Raw genomic sequence first — 23,128 nt, 5'->3', positions numbered from 1 at the left:
CAAATTTTGGTGGGAGAGAACAACCGGAGCCTTACTCTTCTTTTATACACAATATCAAGAAAAAATAATTGACATGCAAAGAAGGGGGACCACAGACCAAAAATCAGGCGAAAAACACATTCAGTAGAAGCAAAACCAGAGATAAGCTAAATATTAAAGGTAGCAAACAGGACTTTAACTTGATTAATATAATTCTTAAAATGAAGGAAAAGATTCATAAAATAGACAAAAGATGGAGAATTTGCCAAAGAACTAAAGTCTGTATATTAAAAAATAGCCAAATGGACACTCTAGAATTGAAAAATTATAACTGAAGTTGAGGTCATAGTCACAGGTTTAACAGCAGATTGGACGCAACAGAACCCAGTATTAGTAGATAGAAGAAACCAACAAAATTACAGAGAAAAAATGAGTTAGAAAAACAGTTTAAAGCATAAATGTCATATGGGATATACTCAGAAGGCCCAACATACATATATTTGGCATCCCATAAAAGGAAGAGAAAGAGAAAAAATTGGACAATATTCAGAGACAATTGCTGACAACTGTCAGTAATGAAAAGGGAAGAGAAATACTCATCTTCTGAAATATTAGCAATTGAAAAGAGAATTGGCAATCCAGAAGAATTTTGGTATTGAGCTATAAGAGGCTGAGAGAGTTTATATCGCCATGTCTTCTCAGTGAAGTAGGACACAAGTTCACTTTCGTAGAGTGAGGACATTTGAAGAAGTGAGTTTGAAACTTGAAGAGAGTTGGAAAGGGAGAGTATAACCACTGTGGATGGCTCCCAGGGGAATTGACAAGGGGCAAATTTTTTAAAAAACTGAAAAACTGTGAAGTCAACAGTTACTTCGCTTCTATACTAAGCAAAGACCTCATGTCAGACCCATGCTGTCTCCTCTATATTTCATCTCCTTTCTTCTTTTTCCTAATTATAACACTAAAATGCAGTATTTTCTGGGATTTATCAAAAAGGACTAATTTTTAAGAAAAGTCTCATTTTGTAAGTGTCCTTTGCTGACATGAAGCAGTCTTTTAAAATTTCTATTTTAAAATTTAAATTTCTATTCAAGCTGTAGAAATAACATTAAAAAAACATCCTTTTATAAATGCCAGCCCATTTTTCTTTTGAGCCTCAGCTAAAGATAACACAGAAGCTTATAGAATTTGAATTTTCCTGAAAAACACACCTGGCTCTTGAAATTTGAGGTAGAAAACATTAGGTTAGCCCATCTCTCAGAGAAAAGCAAGAAAGAACATCCAACTCAACTTGACTGCTCAGCTTCTCCATAAAATATCAACAGTGATAGAAGTGCATTGTTGGGACAACCTAGGGAAAAAATGTGACTTGGAAATGCAACAAAGTTACCTCTGTAAGGTCAGTGGCTCCATGGTCCCCCCATCTGCCTTGACAGGTAGAAATGCTGAGTGTTTACAGATGGTGACCCATACTTTATTGAGTTGGGTTGTTAATATGAGAAAAATGAGAGGGGAAGTATTCAGTCCATGCATGGTTTTACGTCACTTAGAGACAGTTAATAGAAGGGAGATGAGGAGCCCCTCAAAATGAAGCTCTGTGATTTAGCCACACATTCCTGGTGAACTTAACTCAGAGAACTTTAGAAGTCCCACATCTTTTCCAAAGCTTATTTTCTCACCTTTCTGTTCTTTAAATTGAGTCCTTTAGGAGTAACATCCACATTTCAAACCAAGAGCATCGCTAGTTGGCTTCCATAATTAAAAATATATATATTTATCTTTAGTTTTATTCTACCATATACCATTACTCCCCAAAGTCCAAACTTGTTTAAAAGAAATATATGTGTATATATCTCCATGGCCATATGGTTATTGGGAGTGAAAAACTAGAAAGAAACTAATTTTTCATAAGCTTAATTTCATTTACATGACATTGACTTGAGTTTGTAAGTTTTAAAGAAGTTCATAAGCTTCTAGAAATATCTCCCTTGATCAATAGCTAAGAGAACATAGTTGAGTTTTACCTGCAGGAAGCCCAACTCTCCTTGGATACACTGATGTTACTGTTGTTTTTAGGACAATAAATTCATTTTACAAAACTCACTTTGAATATTGGACTTAGTAATAAAGTGTCATAACAAATTCAACCCGAATTTATAGGCACCATCATAAATGTTTTCGCAATTTAGCCCCCAAGTGACTAAGATTTTTAATATCTGAGGTCATTATCTTCCCATTTTATAGGAGACAACTTCTTCTATTTTCCCTTTCAACTCTTCCTTCTAAAATTTGCATCATTTGGGTAGCATAACTTCAACAATATTCAGCAACAGCTACCCTCTCTTCCCCATACTGCAAAGTGCCGGTAAATAAGTCCCGAAGAAACCATCAACTAAATTACTGAAAGCTTTGCAATGTAGAGTTTTACTTTTTTTCAAGCAAGCCTTTTCATGTGAGCTTTCCTCGATTAAAAGCTTAAATGATAAACCTGTGAATTAAAATCTCACAGTATTTTAGCTTATCTATCAATTCTTTTTTGTGGAGAAGTTTGCAGAACCTGCAACCACAGCCAGTTGCATCCTGACAGGTGCTTCTGTTTTTATCAATAAGCCCCTTAAGTTTTCTCTAAATTAGGCCTTGGGGAAGGTGGGAGAATGAAGTATGGATCTTACATCTTTACATTTTATGAACAATAGTTACCAATCCTTGTTTAAAATCTATATTTTCACACAATTCCTTCCAATTGGACCCTGAGCCCATCAGGTTTGAGGTTTATACCCTAGAACCTTGAGCCCAGGGTACCTAACAACATAGGAGAGGGACATAAAATAACAGGAAAAACATGGTGTAGCTTCCAGAAACATTCACTGATAGGCAATTTAAAATGCAAACACTGGAGAACAGAAACATTCACTGATAGGCAATTTAAAATGCAAACACTGGAGAATAGAATGCAATGTTTATGTGAACTTTTAGGGTAAAACAACAGATTTCAAACACTTTCGGTCTAGACATGACATAAAATACAAATTAGAGTTCCCCCTCTATGGTCTCAGAAACTAAAAATCCAATGTGAACAGTTCTTGCCAAACTAGAGCTTCAGAATGACTTTTCTCTGTGATGAAAACACCCCCAAAGGATTCTACTAAAAAGTGTTGGACAGAGTGGATTCTCTGGCCATATTCACCCAGCAGACACTGTCCAGCATCTGTAAGGGTGCAGCCACTGAGCTCTGTGTGGTGCTTCACTGCTGTCTTCCAGGTCTCATGTCTTGATCTGCTCCCTTTCTCTACTACAATATTTAGCCGACTCTCAAGGCCCATTTCTGGTTCAGCTGTGAAAATTCAATTCACAGCTGAACCAGAAGGCTTTCACTAATACTTAGATTCCATTATAATAAAACAAAGGTGAGGAGCTGGGGATAAGCCTTGCCAGTTAAGATATGACTGGGTGCTCATGGCAAGCCTGGGCATTTTGAAAGTGAGAAAAAGCAAGATGGTCTGATTCTTGCTGTAAATAATTTTTAATCCCTGTACCCAGAAAAGTGTACACATGAGAGAGCTGATGAATAACGTAAAAGACACAGAAGGAAAATTAGAGTATGTCATAGTATATACTGTACATATACTAGGTAGGGACAACCTGGCCAAGACAGCTTGAACTGTGGTATGTTCAGAGAACAGCCCATAAGTCTATGTAGTGGCAAAGAAAAGCATGACTCCAATTTTTCTAGGAAGCAGAGACATCTCAGAAGCATCCAGGGAGCAGCCAGAGAAGATAGAGAAGGTAGAACACACCTGTCCGAGTCCCCCCAGTCAATCTGTACCTCATTTTCCAGGGTGGAGCTGGCCCAGGGTATAGAGTTCAGCTTTACCTATGTGTCTTGAACTTCCTCTTCAGAACATTTTGGCCACAGACCCTGGATTCACCTGGAGTTGGCCAAGAGTTGGCATTGGCCCAACCCTTTTACGTGAGCTCAGCCTCAGTATAGACCAACTATGGGCAGGTTCCAGTGTCTCCTCAGAACAGCAGTCCCTACAACCCCTGGCCCTAGGATGGAAGCTCTTACCCAGTGGGTGAGGAGGCTGGGCCAGCACTCCCCAGGTTTCTCCACGCATTCTCTTTTTTTGGACCCAAGGCATGATTACTCCAGAACATTTCTTGCATGCTGCCCACAATTTTTGAGCTGCCATATCCTGCATAAATAAGTATTATATTTAATATTAATAGGTTTTTGTTTATATCATTTGCTGCTTAATGACCTACTATAGGTAATCTTCAGTATTTTTAATATATCAGATAAGCTGTGCTCTATTGGCTTCTAGCCTGTTCTTTCTGGGAAGCATTTTTATAGACTCATTAATCAATTGGCTTGTCTTGTGGAGGCAATATATTTTCAGGATATCTCACTTTTGATAGGTACAAAGAATAAGAAGCACCCCTTACCTGCCCTCTAGAAAAGCAGAAGCTGGGGGTACTATATTCATTTCCTGAGGTTTCTGTAGCAAATTATCTCAGTCTTGGTGGCTTGAATCAACAGAAATGCATTATGTATTTTGCTTCTCACCTGCAGCTAGACCAGAAGAGGAGGTCTAGAAGACCCAAATCAAAGTGTTAGCTCCCCCTGAAACCTGAAGCAGTGAATCCTTCCTTGCCCCTTCTAGATTCTGTTATTTGCTGACCGTCCTTGGCTTGCAGCTGCAATCCTTCAATATCTGCCTTAGTTGACACAAGGCCTCAGCCCCCTCCTTGTAAGGACACTAGTCATATTGGGTCAGGGCCCACCCTAATTCAGTTTGGCCTCATCTTAACCAAGCACATCTGCAAAGTCCCTATTTCCAAATAAAGTCACATTCATGGGACCAGGGGTTAGGACTTGAACATATTCTTGGGGGGATATAATTCAACCCATAAGACCTACTGAATCAGAAGCTCTGAGAATGAAAACTGGAAATCTGGTTTAACAAGAGTTCCAGGAGCTGATCATGTACACTAAAGTGTGAGAACCACTGAAGTAAGATTTGAGTCTTGAACAAAAGAAAATCAAAGAGAAGAGAAAAAAAAAATTCACCTGGAACTGTGTTCTCCGCTCTAGCAGCGCCATTGAATCACACAAAAACCCTTGTAACAATACTGATGCCTGGGCCTCATAATCGGCCTTGGGTGGTGCTGAAACACTGGTGTTTGTAAAAGCTCCCCAGGTGATTATAATGCAAGCCAGAGCCAAAAACCTGAGCCCAAGACTTCAACTAGGGGCGGCATAATGATCCAGATTGCCGGGGGAGGTATGGGGTTCAGAAGAGTCCAGCCTTGTCCCTGTAAGTGCTGTAAGTTACAGAATAAACACCACGCTTTTATTTTGACCTTACAAAGAATCAGAGAAAGACCATGTTTCTTTGGTCTAGCTACAGATGGGGAACAAAATGTAATTTCAGGGTAATTTGGCAAACAGAAGTATGTGAATAGTTTAGGTGAGGATAAAAAGGTCCCGAATGAAGACAGAGTGGGGTAAGGGTTGATGTGAAAGAAGGGCAGACATACTGAATCTTATTTTGCTGATTCCAGAGACTGTTTCCCACACTTGGTAATATAAGCCCAGCAAGAAACTACAGCAAACAGGATGTCCTCCCCTGCCTATATAAATCTAGCCTTTGCAGTAATACTGTAGGATCCATCTTCTTTTTCTCCCCTCCATATAATCTAAAAGCAAAGGGTCCTTTTTCTCAGGTGTAGCTTATATGGAGCCTATGCACTTAAAACCAGAAAGCTGGTGATGTGGAAACCGGGAGTCTGCTGAATAGAAGCCATGGGCATGAAGCAGGTTATCCAGGAGAGAAGAAGCAAAGGCTGAGTGTGAGCCTGAAGCGATTTCTCCATCAACTCATGTAGGAACAAAAGGAAGACCCAGTAAAAGGGGCAGAAGAAGGCACCAGAGAGGGGAAGACGTATGGAGTTATCTCTGAGCCAGCCAAGAGCTTCAACAGCAACGTTGGAGGAATGGAAACGGGGACCAGTTTGTAAATGTCTGGCAAGAGCATAGACAACTTATGAAAAGAAATTTGACTGTGATAGGAAGGACAAGACTCTCAGGAAAGACTAGGGTCATGGAATTTTGTTTTAAAGACAAAGTAAAACTAGCAGGGAGAAAGGAGACTATGATGAAGTGACTGAAGATACAAGACTAAATTAATTGCAGAACACATTTCTTGAAGAAACAAGAGCAGATGTACCTTTGCAAGAGGATAGATACTTCTTCATAAACAGGAGTATGAAAAGAGTTAGTGGCCAGGATATGTATAAGAGAAATGAAGTTAGGGGGGAATTGATGTTAGAATGGCTTCAGTCTTCAAAGCAAAATGGGAGGTGAGGTCATCCACAAAAAGTTTAAAGAGCAGGAGGCAGTGGGGTGAGTATTTAGGGAGAGTTCAAAGGTCATGTGGCAGCTACCAAGGAAAAGCAGCGTGGTCAGCTCTTTGTGAAGGAATGCGCTGCAGAGAAGGATGGACTGAGGTTAAACTGACTTGGGCACTGGGAGAGCAGGTACCACTGAAAACAGTGGCATTGATTAAAAGCATGTGCAAGAGTGATTATATACCTGCCTCAATACTGGCAGAAGGCCAGGGTTTATTGTCTGGGAATACTGAAATAGACACAGCGAGAGTCAGAGTATAGACTGAAGCAGGAGAATTCAATAAAAGCATGCACACTGAGTGGTGAGACCCTGGGCCCCTCCCCCATTTGGAACACACTGGCAGTCAGCATTATACTCTTCCACTACACGTTCACACTAAGGGGTGTATGAGGGTTTCTCTTTAGTGCCAAAAACATGACCCACACATTTCATTGTGAAGACCCAGCCAGACATCTCTCTGTTAAAGCTACGAGCCCCACCCATAGATGCATTTTAGTGCACTGCACTTTAAAGCCAAAGACCTGCAGATATTTGACAAAAGCACTCTCAGCACTATGGGAAATTTGGGCTGGATAATCCTTTCTTGTGTGAGGCTGACCTCGGCATTGCTGGATGTTTAGCACCATCCCTGGCCTCTCTACTCACTAGATGTCAGTAGCAAATCCCCACCTCCGGGTTGTGACAACCCAAAACATCTCCAGACATTATCCTGAGGACAAAATCACTCACCAGCTGAAAATCTGTGATCTAGTATAAAAGCGAATACAAATCCTATAGCAAAGATACAGGAAAAAAGAAACAGAGGCCATACAAGAAGAATAACAGATCTCCGGGAAGAAAACCCTAACTCATATCCTAATAATGTGTACTGTTTCCATAAAGCAAGAATAAAGTGTGACTAAAGATAATTATTTCAGGCAATGAAAAATAGATTAGGAAAACTGAAATTATGACAACAAAAATGGAAAATATATTAGAAGCATCGAAATAACAAAATTGAAGGGATCTTCCAGCCAGTAGGACAAAAGGATAGAGAAATGAAAAATAGGAGAGAAAAAATAAACAAAATGGAAGGATAATTTCACCAAACCAGCATCCAAATAATAGATGTTCTAGAAAGTGGACTCAGAAAAAATAGAAGTGAATAAATTACCAAATAAATCATTTAAGAAATTTTATAGGAACTGAAGGGAAAATTCCCCTTAAACATACAGTAAAAATGGAGAAAAGACATCACTCAAAGCACACCAATAAGTGTTCAGACAACTGAGGATAAAGAGAAGAACCTGAAAGGATCCAGGGCAAAAGCCAGGGTATACAGAATGAGAAATCAGAATGGCATTAGATTTTTCTGAAGCAGCATTGAAGGCTAGAATATAATGAAGAAACACTTTCAAAATCTGAAAACACAGTATTGAGTGTTGGCAAGGGTGTGTAGTGATGGAACATTGCTGGTGGTGATACAGAATGCCACAGCCGCTTTGGAGAACAGTCTGGCCATTACTTATACATTTAAACATAAACTTATGATATGACCAATCAATCCCACTCATAGATGAAAAATTAAATAAAAACACATGTCCACAAAGACTTGAAGATAAAAATTTGCCACAGAATTACTCATAAAATCTCAAAACTGATACAAGATAATTGTTCACTACTTCATGAATGGACAAATTGCCGTATATACAGCTTATATGAGACCCTATTCAGTAATAAAAAGGAATGAAACATTAATATGTACAACATGGATGAATTTCAAAAACATTGTGTTAAGTGAGAAAAGGCAAACATGAAATTCTATACGCAGTCTGAGACCATTTATATGAAATTTTAGAAAAGGTAAAACTTTAGTGACAGAAAGCAGAGCAGTGGTTATCTGGTAATCAACTAAAAAGGGGTATGCAGAAACTTTTTAGGGTGATAAAACATTTCTATCTCTTGATTGCATCGATGATGACAAAACTGTATATAATTACCAAAATAATCAAATTGCATACTTTTAATGGGTGAATTGTATTGTCTGTAAAATATGTGGCAATAATGCTGTGGGCTTGGGTGGGGGTGGGGGTGTCCAGCAAGCAGCTTAAAAAGCTGAAAATAATTATTCCTAACCTAAAATTTTATACCCAGCCAAACTATCACTCAATTATGAAGATTTAGAAAAAAACATATTCAAAAATGCAAAATCTCAAAAATATATACCTCCTAGATACTTTTTTTTCAGTAGAAATTAAAAGATATTCTCATTAATATGGAGAAACTAAAGAAAGAGAAAGACATGAGAAACAGAAGACAGAAACTCTGACCAGGAGAAAGGTTCAGAGAATGACCAATGAGTAATGAATAGACATCCCAGGATTAAAGCAAGAGAAAGGAAGGATGAGTCAGAAAATAAATAAAAGAAGCTATAGATTACTTGATGTATTTGAATACAATGGGGAGAGAGACACTTTTGGTGGAAAGTTTGGGATTAAAATAGTGGGAAGTACATAAAAAGTAAAGAAAGGGAAAAATAGGCAATTATGAACTTTCAGAAAAAGCAAATGCAATGACATTGTACTAAATGGCTCAGCTACCGATTATAGTATACAGATACAATAATGAAAGCACGAAAACTGATTGAAATATAAATTATATTGGGAGGAGAGGGCCAGGGAGAGATAGGAGGAGAGCTTAGCTCTTACCTCCCATGTGGGAAGTTGACATAGAATATTTGAATGTGTAATAGCAACAAAGAGTTACATAAGCATGTGTTTTATAAAAATTGATGTAAATGCTAGAAGAAACTGCTGAAAACCTTGACATATGTTTTTTGGGGAAACAGGACATAGAGGTGGGAAAAATGTGGCAGAGCAGTAATTTTTTTCAGTCTTATAGAAACATATGACTATTTTAAAAGTAAAATTTAGCCAAAAACTAAGGGCAGTGCACGAAGAGGGGTACCCTGAAAAAATGGTTGTTAGAAGCAGAAGCTAAAATGGAAATGAAGGTAATGAATAGAGAGGACAGGACCACAGGTCTGGGTACGGATAAAGAGCAGAGTCAATATGTGATGATGGTTGCAAAGAGGGAATTGATGGAGGCAGTGGGCAGCATTAGGGGAATGAAATTCAGTGTTCAGATCAGAGTATTTGTTCTAAAAACCATCTTCATTAATTTTCTATTCTTCTATAGGTCACGACTCCAAGCACTTAATTTTATTTCTCAAATGAGAGGTCCCTTTTATTGTATTCCAGATAATTTAATCAATATAATAAAATCCATGACAGTAGAGGACAGTCATCAAGGCAATCGCTGTTACTGCCTAGTTTTAAAAGACACAAAACTCTAAACATTTATGTGCTGTAGCACTTGGCTGGAAACTACTCCATTCCCAGATGAATGTGCTTATCTTCAAACACCTTGTTCTTCTATTGAAGAATAACTAAAAACCTGCACTTTTAAAAAGGCCTAGTACTGACACAAAAGACAGTTCTTAGGATTCTTTCCTGCGTGATTAGGAAAACAAAGCCGAAACCATTACACAACTTTCAGGCTTTGAAAATTGGCTTCAAGGAGCTTCAAACACATAAGATAGGCCCAAAGTCCTGAAGTCCAGAACACAGTCGATGGCTTTGGTGGCCTTAAATGTATCTGCAAAGTGGAGGCAATCACAGTGCCCATCTCACAGGGGTACTGTCAAGGTTAAATGAAGTAGAATGTGAGAGCACTTAGATCAGCCCTGGCTGGGGTGCGTGATCAGTACCTGGCGGCACTAATGGTGGTCTAGTGGCAGCAGCAGGGGTGCTGTGGCGTGTAGGCATGAGGGTAAAGCGGTGTCTTTGTGCCGGTCCACCTTCCACCAAGGCATGTTGTCTGGTCTCCTCTTCTGCCAGGTCAATAAACTGCCTTGTAATGGACCTTGGTTTGACCTTGACTTTCTCCCCCTATTAGGCTGAAATGTCTTAAAGAGCAAGAATTCTCTTCCACTTCTGATCCTTCAGCATGATGGAGTACAGGACTTGCAAATAATAGACGTGCCGCACCTCCTGTGAAAAATGAGTTTGTGAAATACTAAGCATGGCCCACCAGCCAAGGATGGTTTTCTTCCTTGTTATGTGTGGAATGATTTCCCCCCAAAAAGATTTGTTCAAGCCCTAATCCCTGGCCCCGTGAATGTGACATTATTTGGAAGTAGTGTCTTCGTAGATGTGCTTAGTTAAGAAGAGGACAAACTGGAATAGGGTGGGTCCTCAACCAATATGACTGATGTCTTTATTAGAAGGAAATTAGACATGGGGACACCCAGACACAGGGGAGCAGGCCATGTGGCAACTGAAGCATGTACAAGCCAAGGAAAACTAAGGATTGCCAGCAACCACCAAAAGTCACGTGAGGCAAAGAGGGATTCTTCCCTATAGTTTTCAGAGGGAACACAGCTCTGCTCATACCTTGATTTTGGACTTCCAGTCTCCAGACCAGTGAGACAATACATTTCTGTTGTTTTAAACCTCTAGTTTATGGTACATTTCTATGGTAGCCCTAGTCCTAGGCACACCCCAAAGGGTGACATCATAGCTGAGAATTTATTGTCTGGGGTTCCATAATAAGGCAATTATGGAGCCTCCCTTTATTCCATCCACAGCCCTTGGACTGACAGCAGGGCCCATCCCAGACATTTCCTGTTGGAATGGGAGACAGAGACTCTCAGGTTCCCCATTGTCTGTTGATAAACATAAAATCCACACTTTTCATCCATAACCATATTGTTTTGGGTGGTATTAGTAGTTATAATAGATAAACCTCCATATCTCAATGGAGTCACACAATAGAAGTTGATTTATTACTCAAACCATGTCGTCTAAAAGGTGTGCTTCTGAATGCCAGGAAGCTTTCCACGGGGTCCTCAGTGACCCAGGTTCCTTCCATCTGGGTCTGGGCCACCTCAAAGGGCTTCCAGAGTTACCTTCATGGTCATCCCCACTGTGGCAGGAGGAGAATGGAGGACCACACATACCACATCTATCTTAATGAGCCTGGCTCAAAAGAGGCTCTTCTCATTTCTTTATGTCCTGTTCTCTCTCACATTGCTTCTGCCCACACTTCTCTGTCACATGCCCACATTCCCCTGCAAGGGAGGCTGGGCAGTGTCGACTGGCCATGTTCGACAAGATAGGGCGAAGACAAGGGTGAGGATCTGCTAGCCAGCAGTGGCCATCTGTAACCTACCACTCCAAGCTTCCTGCTTCCCAAATGGGAATACTTGCTATTCCTCAAAAGCAGTTTGTGTTTTCCTACCTCTATGTCTTTGCATCTCCTGGAATGTCCCTCTCCAAATCTTCACAAGTGCATATCTTGAAGAAATTTTATGCTTTCTTCAAGATATGCACTTTTCCGTGCAGTGTTCTTTTAGTTGAAATTGACCTCTCTCTTCTCATTTATCTCTTGTTCTCTCTCTCCCAAAGAACTCACCACTTTATCTTGTTATTTGCAGGTATGCCTGTCACCTCTGTTGGAAAGCAAGCTCTCTGTGGGCAGATGGTCATATCTTAACATTGTACCTTACCGAAGCACACACACGAGAACTATTTGTGTCTTCTTGAATAGCATCATTCACTCTGTGCTCCCATGGAATTGGTACAGGGCCTTGGATATGGTAGGTGGGAAGTGAACTGGTGGCCAACACAGATCTCTGACCCAGCTTGTGCCCTCACATACCCCACGCCCATCCATGGGCTGACCATAGCTCTCCAGCTCCTTGAATAAAATCTACAATATCTGCCATAAGTTGCTGCATCAAATCTTTTAGTTTTACTTGGGAAGACAATGGTGAAAATTTTCTCTTATCTCAAAAGCAAGCTAAAGAGAGATTATTTTCTTCCCTCCTTACTTCCTTTTTTCCTTTTCTCTCTCCTCCTTTTCTGCCTCTCTCTTTCTTTGCTTCTTTTTTCTCCTTCTCATCTTTCCTCCAAACTCACTCCTCTTCTGACTTTTATTTCTTAAAAAAAATATTTCTTTTATTTTTGGCTGCTATGTGCACAGAGAGATCTGGATCAATAATTAGTAATGAAGTACAAAATCATACAAGCTTGTTTTCCACCTTTGGTCTTCAAGCCAGCAGAAAAATTTCTGGAACAGAAGGGGCAACAGGGAGAGGGAAAGTAACTGGCCCCTCCTCCCCACAAGCAGTGAATCTAACCCTTCTTGCTTACAAATGTGCTGTGTTTTTCTATTCGGACAAGATAGTTTGGATCCACTTCAAACAAGCTGCCAAGTGATGTTTTACAGCTTGATACAGATTATGCTAGAGCTGCTGAAATGCAGTTCTATGAGCAGCTAAAATAGAAATAATTTTGCGGTATTTTCTCACTCAAAAGTCAGTAACTTTGCTTAAGGTTCAGACATCAATTTCTACCTAGCCAGCTTCTCTGCTTTGGTGGATGAGTTTGTTAAACAATCAAGGATCTTGAGATCTGTTTTGACTTTGTATCCCCATGACTTAGCCAGAACTTGATGCAAAGCATTTTCATTACACCATCTTTCTACCTTTTTCACCTTTATGGAGAAGTTACTTCTTAAAGGAAGGAAATAGAATATTTTGTGAAGGGTAAAAATTAAGTCAATTCTTGCCCTTTTAATCTTAAGCAACTATTCGTTTTTAAATAAAAGAAGATTGTAAAAAATATGATGTAAGCAAAACATCATGTGTCATATAGTTTTGAATTCTTGAAACCTGAGTTTTAGCTAAAAATACCCACATCTCCCTGCCACATGGGCTGGATTCCCCTGGAAATAAACCCTTGAAACAAGAATTTGAGTACAAGTTATCTATTTTGGAGGCTATCTGAGGAAGCATCATGAGGGAAGAGAGACATTAGATGGGGAAGGGAGGGAGGCCAATACAGAGCAGATTATCAAGCAGTGGGCATTCGGGGCTCTGCCCCACAAGGGGTTCCCACCAGGGGATCTGGGAGACAGGTTGAGCATGCCCCAAAGCCACTTCACCTAGGGAGAGAGGGAGCTGGGATATTTATCCTCCCAGTCCCATCAGGCCTTGGCTGGGCACTGTTCTGAGCAGCAATGTCCCTGTCACTTCCAGTTGCTAAAAGAAATGGACAGCTGCCAATGGTCTACATATTTGTGATGACATATGATGCCTTATGTGGCTGAGACTGTGCATTGTGCTTTCACATTTACCTCTCAGTCGTCCATCCCCCTTGCCCCCTTCTGCAGCTGGAATGGGGGTATGGGAAAGGGCTGTACCCTAAGGATGACTGAGCCATAGATGGAAGGAGTGTCTGTCCCTGATACTGTGCAGCTACTACTTCAGCCCTAGAATAGTCTATCAAAATTGTTAGAGGTAGGAGAAATAACTCCCTTATTTAAGCCACTGTTTTTTGGGGTGATGGTTAAAGCAGCTGAGCTTGTATCCTGAGTGCCACACCCCAGTGCTGCCACTCTTCTGAATTTGAACAGAAAGAGCAATAGAGTGGGTTGCTATTTGTGTGCCTCTTAACCTTTCTTCCCCATCCATTCCCAGGAAATATTAGCAAATAATTGGGAAAACTGGCCAGTGAGAGGCCTCTTGGGGCTTGGCTGGGAAAACAACCTCTTGCCTTTGATGGAAGGTTGGAGTTGGCTGCGTCCATCTTTGTAGGGGAAAAGCTTCATTACGAGATGCACCAGCCCTAACTAACTCTGTGTCCTAGCCTGGCTGCACAGGCCTGAACAAGGCGCTCCATTTCTCTGACCTGTGCTTTATTCTTTTATAAAATCCAAGAGTGGATGAGATAGAGGGCCCTAGTATAGTCTCCGGCACTGCCATGCTTTGATTTATGAACTCAAAGAAATGTGTGGGGGTGGGGGGCCCAGAGGAAGGTGAGAGCAGCCAAGTAAGTGAGAGCTGGACTGAAGGAGCTGCAAAATTCAGCAAAAGCTGAGCCCAGCCCCTCCAGGAACAGTTCCATGGGATTCCCTTGCCACTATACCATCAACCAGGTGATTATCAAATTTAAAAAATCCCCATTTCCTGTTTTAGGACCCCAATGTTTGTCTACATCAGGAGGGGCAAAAGAGTAGCTCGTCTTCCTCTGTTTGGAGCTCTATGGCAGTGCGAGGAGAGGGGATCCTGGTGGAACATCAGTGCAGTCTCTGGCAGGAAGGCAAATGGTGCAAAGCCCTGCATCGTCCCTGCTTGGCTCAGTGTCCTGGTGTTGCAGAGGCTGCAGCTTGGTTGGTTACAAACAAGCCATACACAAAAGCTGAACTGTACCTGAACCATGAGAAAATGTGTGAGGACAGCCAGATGCTGGCCTCAGGCTAGCCCTTCGAGCAGGACATCTTTCCCAGCTGAGCTCACCCCACAGGTTGCCAGTCATGGGTTCCTGAAAATCCAATAAAGCTGCAGGCTCACTACAGCTCCCTGGCATCTCCTTGTCTGAGGAATCCTGTCGAAACTGTAGAGGCAATAATTCTACCACAGCTTTCATTCCCAGCAGCCCAGATTGGTGACATGGGGTTCTCCAGGCAACTCAATGGCCTCGCCATTATTCTGCAGTTTTGGATGCCACAGATATTATTCAGCCCCTCTTAGGTATATGCACTGTTCTTACAGAGAAGGTTGCCCACCTCAAGGGCTTCTTCATTAGCTGGGTCAGTAATATTTAATACATGCAATATAGTTAAGTTATTAGACCTCTCAAGACATGTGGCATAGAAAATATCACTGCAATGACTACTGTAACATATTAATGCCAACTGGTGCTAAAAACAGCACACATTTAGCATCTTATAGTCTTGGAGGTCAGAGTCTGAAATGAGCCTTGTGTTCTGAAATGGAGGTTTCAGCAGGACTGTGCTCCTTCTGGAGGTTCTTGAGGAGACCCTGGTTCCTTACCTTTACCAGCACCTAGAGACTGCTTTGACCTTGGGCCCTCTTCCTCCATCTTCAGAGTGCACCATTCTAACCTCTGCTTCCATCATCTCACTTCTTTTTCTGATTTTGACCCCAACTCCCTCTTATAAGGACTTATACTGGACCACCCATACGATACAGGCTAATCTCCCATCTCACAATTCTTAACATCTGCAAAGTTGCCTTTGACATATAAGGTAATCTTAACAGGTACAAGGGTTAGCACATGCACATCCTTGGGGGCCATTGTTTTGCCCACCACCACTATTAGAATTCAGAGGCAGGAGGACCCCCTACAGCCTAGAAGGATTAAAAGAGGTGTCGTGATGCTCACTGACATAGGTAGAAGCCTAGTCACACCTTAGGTGGAGAGGAAATATTATAAATTACAAAATTTGTTAGTATTCAATGCCTTGCACTGGATGGTATGCTGATCAAAGACCTCGGGCTCTCAGGCCAGAGAGACCCACAGGAGGAATTCAACCCCATCCCTTGTTTGCTGCATGAACCTGGACATGTCCTTTATCTTCTCTGAGCCTAATATTCCTCATCTGTAATATAGGGATAAAGACCATACGTTGTAAGGTTAAGATTAACTGAAATAATGCATGTAAAGTGCTTAGCAGCTTGCCTCCACCTGACACAGGGGAAGGTGGCCTTTTGTAATCCCTCGTTTCCACATGTAATCCCTCATTTGCACACCAGAGTGAGGACAGAGAAAGTGATGTTTCCTCCCCACAACAACACTGGCACTGTTCACTGAGTTGGGGCTGAAACCTGGTTCTTCCAACCACATGGTCACGGTGGTCTACTGCCCATGATATGGGAGGTTTAAGGAGGGGCTAGGGAATTCGATACAGAAGGAATGACGCAAACCAAAATATAACCAGCAGAATCCTGGATTTCCCAACAGCTGTAAACAGCATTGAGGCACTTGTCAATCTTGAAGCTACCATAGGCTTGGGGATTTCTTTGGTTATTTGCTGATGGGAGGAGACCTAAAAATGTACCCATGTCTTGGTGCCCATCTGTTCTGAATTCCATTGTATGTCCATCCATTGTAAATTGAGGGAAAAACAAAACCCTGACACAGCTGGATTTCTAAGACCCTCACAAGAAGAAAACTGAAACACTGAAAAGTAGAAGACTTGGAACTTGGGCTGAATCGGGTTCTTTCTTACTTGGTTGTTTGTGGAATGAAAGCATGAGGGTTTCTTTGCCCTCAATCATGTTGAGACTGCTGAGAGTTTCTGTAGAGTGCACTAACAAACAAGAGTATGTATTCATTCATGCATCCTCAGCAAGAATTTACTGAGCACCACTTATGCCAATAACAGGCATCTCTGACCACAAGCACTGATTAAAGAAACACTTAAATGTGTGGGATCCAAGCTGTGGTAAGTGCTATAAAGAGAGGTACCTTGTGCCTGGTGAGAGTGGAGGGAAGTGAAGAGTGGTTCATGGTAGACACCACATTATGCTCAAAAAAAACCCTCTTTCTTCACCTCCTGGGCAAGCAGGTAGACTACATTTTCCAGATTCCTTGGACACGACCATGAGACTGGAAGGAATTGGTCACTTCTGGGTATGGTCAATACACACCTTTTCTACCATCTTGCATGTGGAGATTGGAGATGATTCAGAAACACCTGTAGTACCTGGAATTCTAGTGTGAGTGAAAAATAAACATCCATTGTGTGAAGCCACCAAGATTTGGAGGGTTATCTATTTCAGCAATTGTTTTGCCTTAACTATTCCAGGAAGTGGCATATCATGTAGGCTCAGAACTAAATGGTGGTAGGAGTTAACCAGCTGCAAAGAAAAGGATAGAGTGAAAAGATGGAGAAGCCAAATTCAAATGCTCAATGCCCAATTTTGGAGAAGGAGGATCGACTCCGAGGGCTGAAAACATGCAGAAAGTGAAGGAAGATGGCACCATGCAGGTCCTATTTGGCTTTGTCCTAAGAGCACAGTAAAGCCATTGAAGGGTTTTACATTTTAGGGCAGGAAGACATGAAAAGAATGATATGATCAAATATGTATTTTTAAAAGATACACAAAGGAATATGTTGGGGTGGGATGTGGGGATAGAGAGGGAGTGCAATGTGGAGAGATGGGTGGGGTGGCTGCTGACATCCATGGGTGTGGGATGGTCTTCAGTCTCTCCCCATTATTAGTTCCATCTAACCTTCTGGCTGGTCAATAATTAGAAAATCAACCATAAGCTCTTCTATTTCTGGTCGGGCATCTTTCCTGTGTGGCTTCCAAATCCCACTGATGGATTAGAGCATCTGGACACAGGAAGCCACAGTGGACCAGAGATAAGCATCAGTGAGTAGGACCTTGTTTTCGTTGGGAAAGTTCATTCCTGCCTGTCTAATTGAGTGCTTGTATGATTTCACCTGTGAGTAGGTATTTCTGAGCAGGAATCCATCTCAGCTAAGTCAAAGACCAGATTGGTTTGGGGGAAGACAACTGTCTTGCTTGCCCTTCCATTCATCTTGCAAGTAGGCTAGGAAATGCTGCTTTTCATTTGGGGGTCTGAAAGAAAGATTCTGTCTGAGTTTCCTGGGGAAGCAGCAACAAAAGACCATAAACCATGTGTCTCTCATTTCTGGGGGCCAGAAGACCAAAATTGAGGTGTCAGCAGAGTCATGCCCTTCTGGAGTCTGTAGAGAAGAATCAGTTCCATGCCTCTCCCCTGGCTGCTGGTAGGCCCCAGGCATTCCTGAGCTTGTGCAGCATCACTCCAATCTCTACCTCCAGGTTCACATGACCGTCTTCTCTCTGTCTCTTCTCCTCTCCTTATAAGGACACTTATAAAGTGTGTTGGATTAGGACCCATCCTACCCCTGGATGACCTCATCTTTAACTAATAATGTTGCAAAGACCCTATTTCTAAATCAGTTCACATTCATAGAACCAGGGTGTCATGGTCGGGTTCATGTTTCAATTTGGCCAGGAGGAAGTGCCCAGTGATCTGGCGGGCAAGCACTGGCCTGTCTGTTGCTATGAGGACATTTCATGGACTTAAATCATGATTACTCTGGCTGCAACCACAGCTGAATTGCATTTGTAATCAGCTAAGGGAAGTGTATTCTGCACTGAGTGATGTTTAATCTAATCACCAGAAGGCTTGTAAGGAGGCTTCAGAAGAGACGGTCTCTCTTCCTACTTTAGCCGGTGAGCCTCTCCTGTGGAGTTTGTCCAGACCCTTCATCAGAGTTGCCAGCTTCACAGCCTGCCCTATGGATTTTAGACTCTTCCATACCCATGGTTGTCCAACCAGACTTTCCTGAGAGTTTGTTGAGAAACTTCATCAGAGTTACCAGTTTGCAGCCTGCCCTACAGACCTTGGACTCTACATTCCCATGGTTATGTGGACACTTTGTGGTTATTGTGGTTTGTTTATTTTTTGGCATGGGCAGGCTCTGGGAATAGAACCTTGGTCTCCAGCATGGCAGGTGAGAATTCTGCCACTGAGCCACCATTGCACGGCCCACATGGACACTTTCATAAATTTTTTATCTACAGATATCGCCTGCTGATTCTGTTTCTCTAGAGAACCCTAGCTAAGACCCAGGGGTTGGGACTTGACATTATCTTTTGGTGGGGTGGGTGTGTAACACAATTCAACCTATCACAGATTCCAAAAGAAGCCTATAGAGCAGTAAAGACGGGCAATTCTCTATCCTTGGTGAACTATGGTGGTTCACGGCAGGCATCACCTTTGGCCATTGGGTGTCAGAGAGGCTCTCCAGCCCACTCACACTCTCCATAGAGATAATTAGAGCATTCAGCTTTTTTTGATCTCTTTCAGAAAAATTTTCATACTCAGATAAGCTTTACAGAGCAAGGAGCAGAAATTGTGGTTCCAATTCTAATCATCTTCATGCTGTGAAACCAGCAATTCATTTATCAATGAACCCTGATACAGCCCTGCCTGTCAGCTGTACCAGGATACATGTGTTGTCCCAAACCCATCATTATCTTCACTCTCTAGACCCTGAACTCCCAGTGATGGCACATTAGCACAGCAACATTCTGCTTACCCTTAATTCTTATCCAATTAAGCAACTGTTAGCCAGTAACAAACCACCTCCAAAAGGAAAGTGTGGCACTGAACAGCACTCATTTTCACAGGCATAATGAAAATGGAGCCAATGTTAATGCTGCAACTGGAAAACATAATGGAGGGTAAATGAGCACAATTCACATCATGTAGTGAATCAATCAGGCCACAAATAAAGTCTGACCAAATTACAGCAAATGAAATCCAAAGGGGAGCTGATGAACACAGCTCCTGTGAAGATGGGCATTACAGAGTGACTGCAAGATCTCTCCTGGATCGCCCATGACCTGAGTTGGAATTAAGTGAAATAAACTATACATAATATTATTATGGTTCATTGCCTTCAGCACAAATCCTACATGAGCCCTAACCTTTGACTCTCTCTTCTTCTCCAATCTTCCCTCACGATAGCACTATTTAGTCTAGTTTAATCTTCAAGTATATAAAATGTGTACATTCAAAGGTAGAATGAGATACCTTCGAAAAAAACCAACCTATGAAATTGAAATCAATCAACCCCAAATAGACAGCCTATGAAAATGAACATGTCATGAGATGATTTGTCAACTTTTCAGTCTCCCTCAAGGTAAAAGGATGGAATATGAGGAAAACAAAGCAGAGAAAGAGAGTTAAAAAATAGTGGAAGAGGAGGCAAAATTATCATTATTTGCAGATGATGAGATTGTCTACCTGGAAACCCACAAAATAACTGAAAATGACCAGATTTATGGAGTTCAGTAAGATGAGTTGCTACAGAGTGAAAAATACAGAAATCAGTAGTTTATGTAGATAACAGCAAAACCAATTGGAGAATGCTTTGGGGAAAGAACCTGTGTAGAAGGATAGGAAAACTCTGAAATGCCTAAAAATAGAACAAAGAGAAATGTGCATGACCTATGTGAAGAAAGCTGTAAAATTACACTGAAGTCATAGCATGTTATAAAGATGATAATATAAAGACATCAGCGCTCTCTCTCTCTCTCTCTCTCTCTCTCTCTCATGGGTTTCTGTTCATTGCGACCAAATGGCTAACCCAGGCAGCCTGAACCAACACTACCCTTTCATCTCTCAAGGGGCTGTATTCCTTGGATTTCAAATCCCCTGCTGTGTCCTGCATCTCTCTCCAAACAGGTTTTTGTGGCTTCTTCACAGCTTTTCAGAGTCTGTATAACTTCAACCTGCATCTAGCTTCAACCTCTCACAATGCAAACTTCAGCCCAAATTCAGCATCTCCTTCCCGTTAATGGGTCTGCTTTCATGACACTTAGTTCAAACTCACAAAGAAAAGAATCTGATTGGCTGAGCCCATGTCTTTGATTGGGTATCCTCCACTGGTCCAGTCATCTGCAGCCAAGGGGACCAGCATCCCATGGTTTGGGTTGAGTCAGGAAAGGGCTGTTAGTGAGGAAGGCAGTAATTGACTCTTTGTTATATGGGTTTATCCAAAATAATAGCTTCCATTTATCAAACACCTATACTGAGACATATGTTTTATCATCAATTTCTGACCACCTGGCCAAGTGAACTTTATCATCACCTTGATGCTAAGGGAATTGTCTGCTTGAAGTAGGTAACTTGACTGCAGTCAATTTGACCTACCTGTGAAGGAAAGACACACTGGGTTCCAAATGCCCAGTTGATGGCAGTGCTGCCTCCTGGCCTCTCCAAGTCTGGGGAACAGAGTGTCATCTCCTAGGCACAGATGTGCTAATAAATCAAACTCCTGTGTCTACAGATCTGAGCCCACCGCTCTCTAGGCCCTTTTTCCAGACATTTCTCCACCAACACCCAGCCTTTGCATGGTAACCCCTGCTACTTTCAAATCTCTGCTGAGAGAGGCATTTCCTCTGTGGGAGACTTGTGTGACTCTTCACGGCTGGAAGAATGGTCCTCTGCCCCCTATTCCACCAAGCTCAATCCTCCACTCCTCTCTGTACTAATCTCTTCATTCTAGCCAAAGGTGTATCTATGCCACCAGCCTGTCAGCACTTTGATCAAGGGATTATCCTCCTTTGTGGTCAAGGCACCAAGCATAAATTATAGCACATAGTAGAGATTCACTAAATATGTTTGAAATGACATTAAATTAGTAATGTTTCCTCTTACTGACATCCTGTGCCTTAGTGTCCAGGAGTTGACATAACAAAGAACCACAAACTGAGTGACTTACAACAGGAATTTATTCTTTCACAGTTCCGGAGACAGAAGTCTGAAATCCAGGTGTCATCAGGGCCAGGCTCCCTCTGAAGTCTCTAGGGGGAAACTTGTTTCATATCTCTCTCCTGGCTTCTGGTGACCCCAGATATTCTTGACTGGTGGCAGCATCACGACAGTGCCTTCCTCCCTTCACATGGCCATGTTCTCTGTGTCTCTCTGTGATTCTTCTTTAAGGGCACAAGTCGTAACGGATTAAGGACCCAACCTACCTGTATGATCTCATCTTAATTTAACTACTTCCATCTGCAATAACCTTACTTCCAAATGAGTCACATTCTAAGGTACTGGGGTTTAGGATGGCAGTCTCTCGTTTTGGAGGCCACAATCAAACCCGTAGCATAATTAAACCCATAGTTAAACCCAGCCCAAACTCCTCCCTCTTCTGCTGGATGAATACTACAGTCCAAGGGCAAAGAAAGGTCCTCTGAAGCCTCAAGCCCTGAGCCACTTCTCTTTCCTCTGGCTCCAGAAGGTGATCAACTCAACATACCCAACTCCCAACCTGAGGGGAGCACATGTGCATTTGAAAACTTCAATTCATCTCTGGGCCTCAAAGGAAGTTGGATACAGCCTTTTCCTGTGATACACCTCCTGGTGATGGGGTAGAAGGAGGCGTATTAGAATCTGCAGACTTCACAGCCCACTCCTTCCCCACTCTCATCCTTCTTCCGCCAATGGACCACTGTAACTGAGGGAGTATTCTCTGTCCCTTGGGAATGCCGAGGTATAAGAAGTTTGTGAACTACTTGCCTTGAACTTTCTGCTTTCCGTGGGGCACTCCCTTTCCAGGGAGCATGCTCACTATAAAACCAGATTTGCTTCCAGATGGGAATGCTTCCATCAGAGCCAGAGACCTTCACTGGCCATCAGGGCCACTGACCGCCCAGAAAGGGAAGACCTCCCAAATTCTTTCATCAAAATATCAGGGCTTGCAGGAACAGTGGTGGTGATGGAATATGAGCTGTGAAATGAATTAATTTGAATTAAGTAACTATATATTTTTTTCCTAACTTATTTTATATTGGGAGCTTTAGAGAATTCCACAGAGTACCCTGCTATCCCTTTCTGTCTCAGGAAGGGTCTCCTGAAGTGTCACCTGAGCCCCTTGTCCTCTTTTCAGTGGAGACAAGTCATTAAAAGCCCCACATAACATCCTCCGGGTGAACCTATTCTGTTTCATTTCCTCTGTTATAAATCTAGAGGTTTTCCTGTCCCCAAATAGCCCCAGGGAATTGTCTGGCAGGAGGAATTCCCTTACCCAAGACCATAAAGACATTTTCAGATGGATTTTCAAAGCAGTAAATCCTCCCCAGCCTGCCAGCCTTTCTCCACCTGCACCATTGTGACAACAAAGGGGTGAGACAAACAGCTGCTGTGACCCCACCTCCTTCACGCTTCCACCAAACTTTGTTCTTTCACTCCTAGACACACACATGTGCACACACATACATGTACATACATGCCCGTGTGCACACACATACCACCATCCTTTCTCCACTGGAGTGTCACCATCTTCACCCTCCGCCTTGCTCCCTGGTTGAGGAACTGGCAA

General features: G+C 42.0%; 2 long non-coding RNA genes across 2 annotated transcripts in view; one reads left to right on the top strand and one right to left on the bottom strand.

Moving 5' to 3' along the window:
* Window positions 1-12,150, top strand: part of LOC143648078 (uncharacterized) — a 56,963-nt gene extending 44,813 nt beyond the window's left edge. The window contains exon 4 of the long non-coding RNA XR_013158348.1: window positions 11,868-12,150. This is a non-coding gene — a long non-coding RNA (uncharacterized LOC143648078). The remainder of the gene's footprint in view (window positions 1-11,867) is intronic.
* A 9,376-nt stretch (window positions 12,151-21,526) lies between these two features.
* LOC143648077 (uncharacterized) lies at window positions 21,527-22,909 on the bottom strand. Its single transcript, XR_013158347.1, has 4 exons — window positions 22,835-22,909; window positions 22,327-22,537; window positions 22,067-22,167; window positions 21,527-21,743 (listed from the first exon to the last, which is right to left on the bottom strand). It is a non-coding gene; the product is annotated as an uncharacterized LOC143648077 (long non-coding RNA).
* Between the last annotated feature and the right edge of the window lie 219 nt (window positions 22,910-23,128).

The sequence above is a fragment of the Tamandua tetradactyla genome, chromosome 10, assembly GCF_023851605.1.
Source record: "Tamandua tetradactyla isolate mTamTet1 chromosome 10, mTamTet1.pri, whole genome shotgun sequence".
NCBI lineage: Eukaryota > Metazoa > Chordata > Mammalia > Pilosa > Myrmecophagidae > Tamandua > Tamandua tetradactyla.
This window is presented reverse-complemented; position numbering and strand designations above follow the sequence as displayed.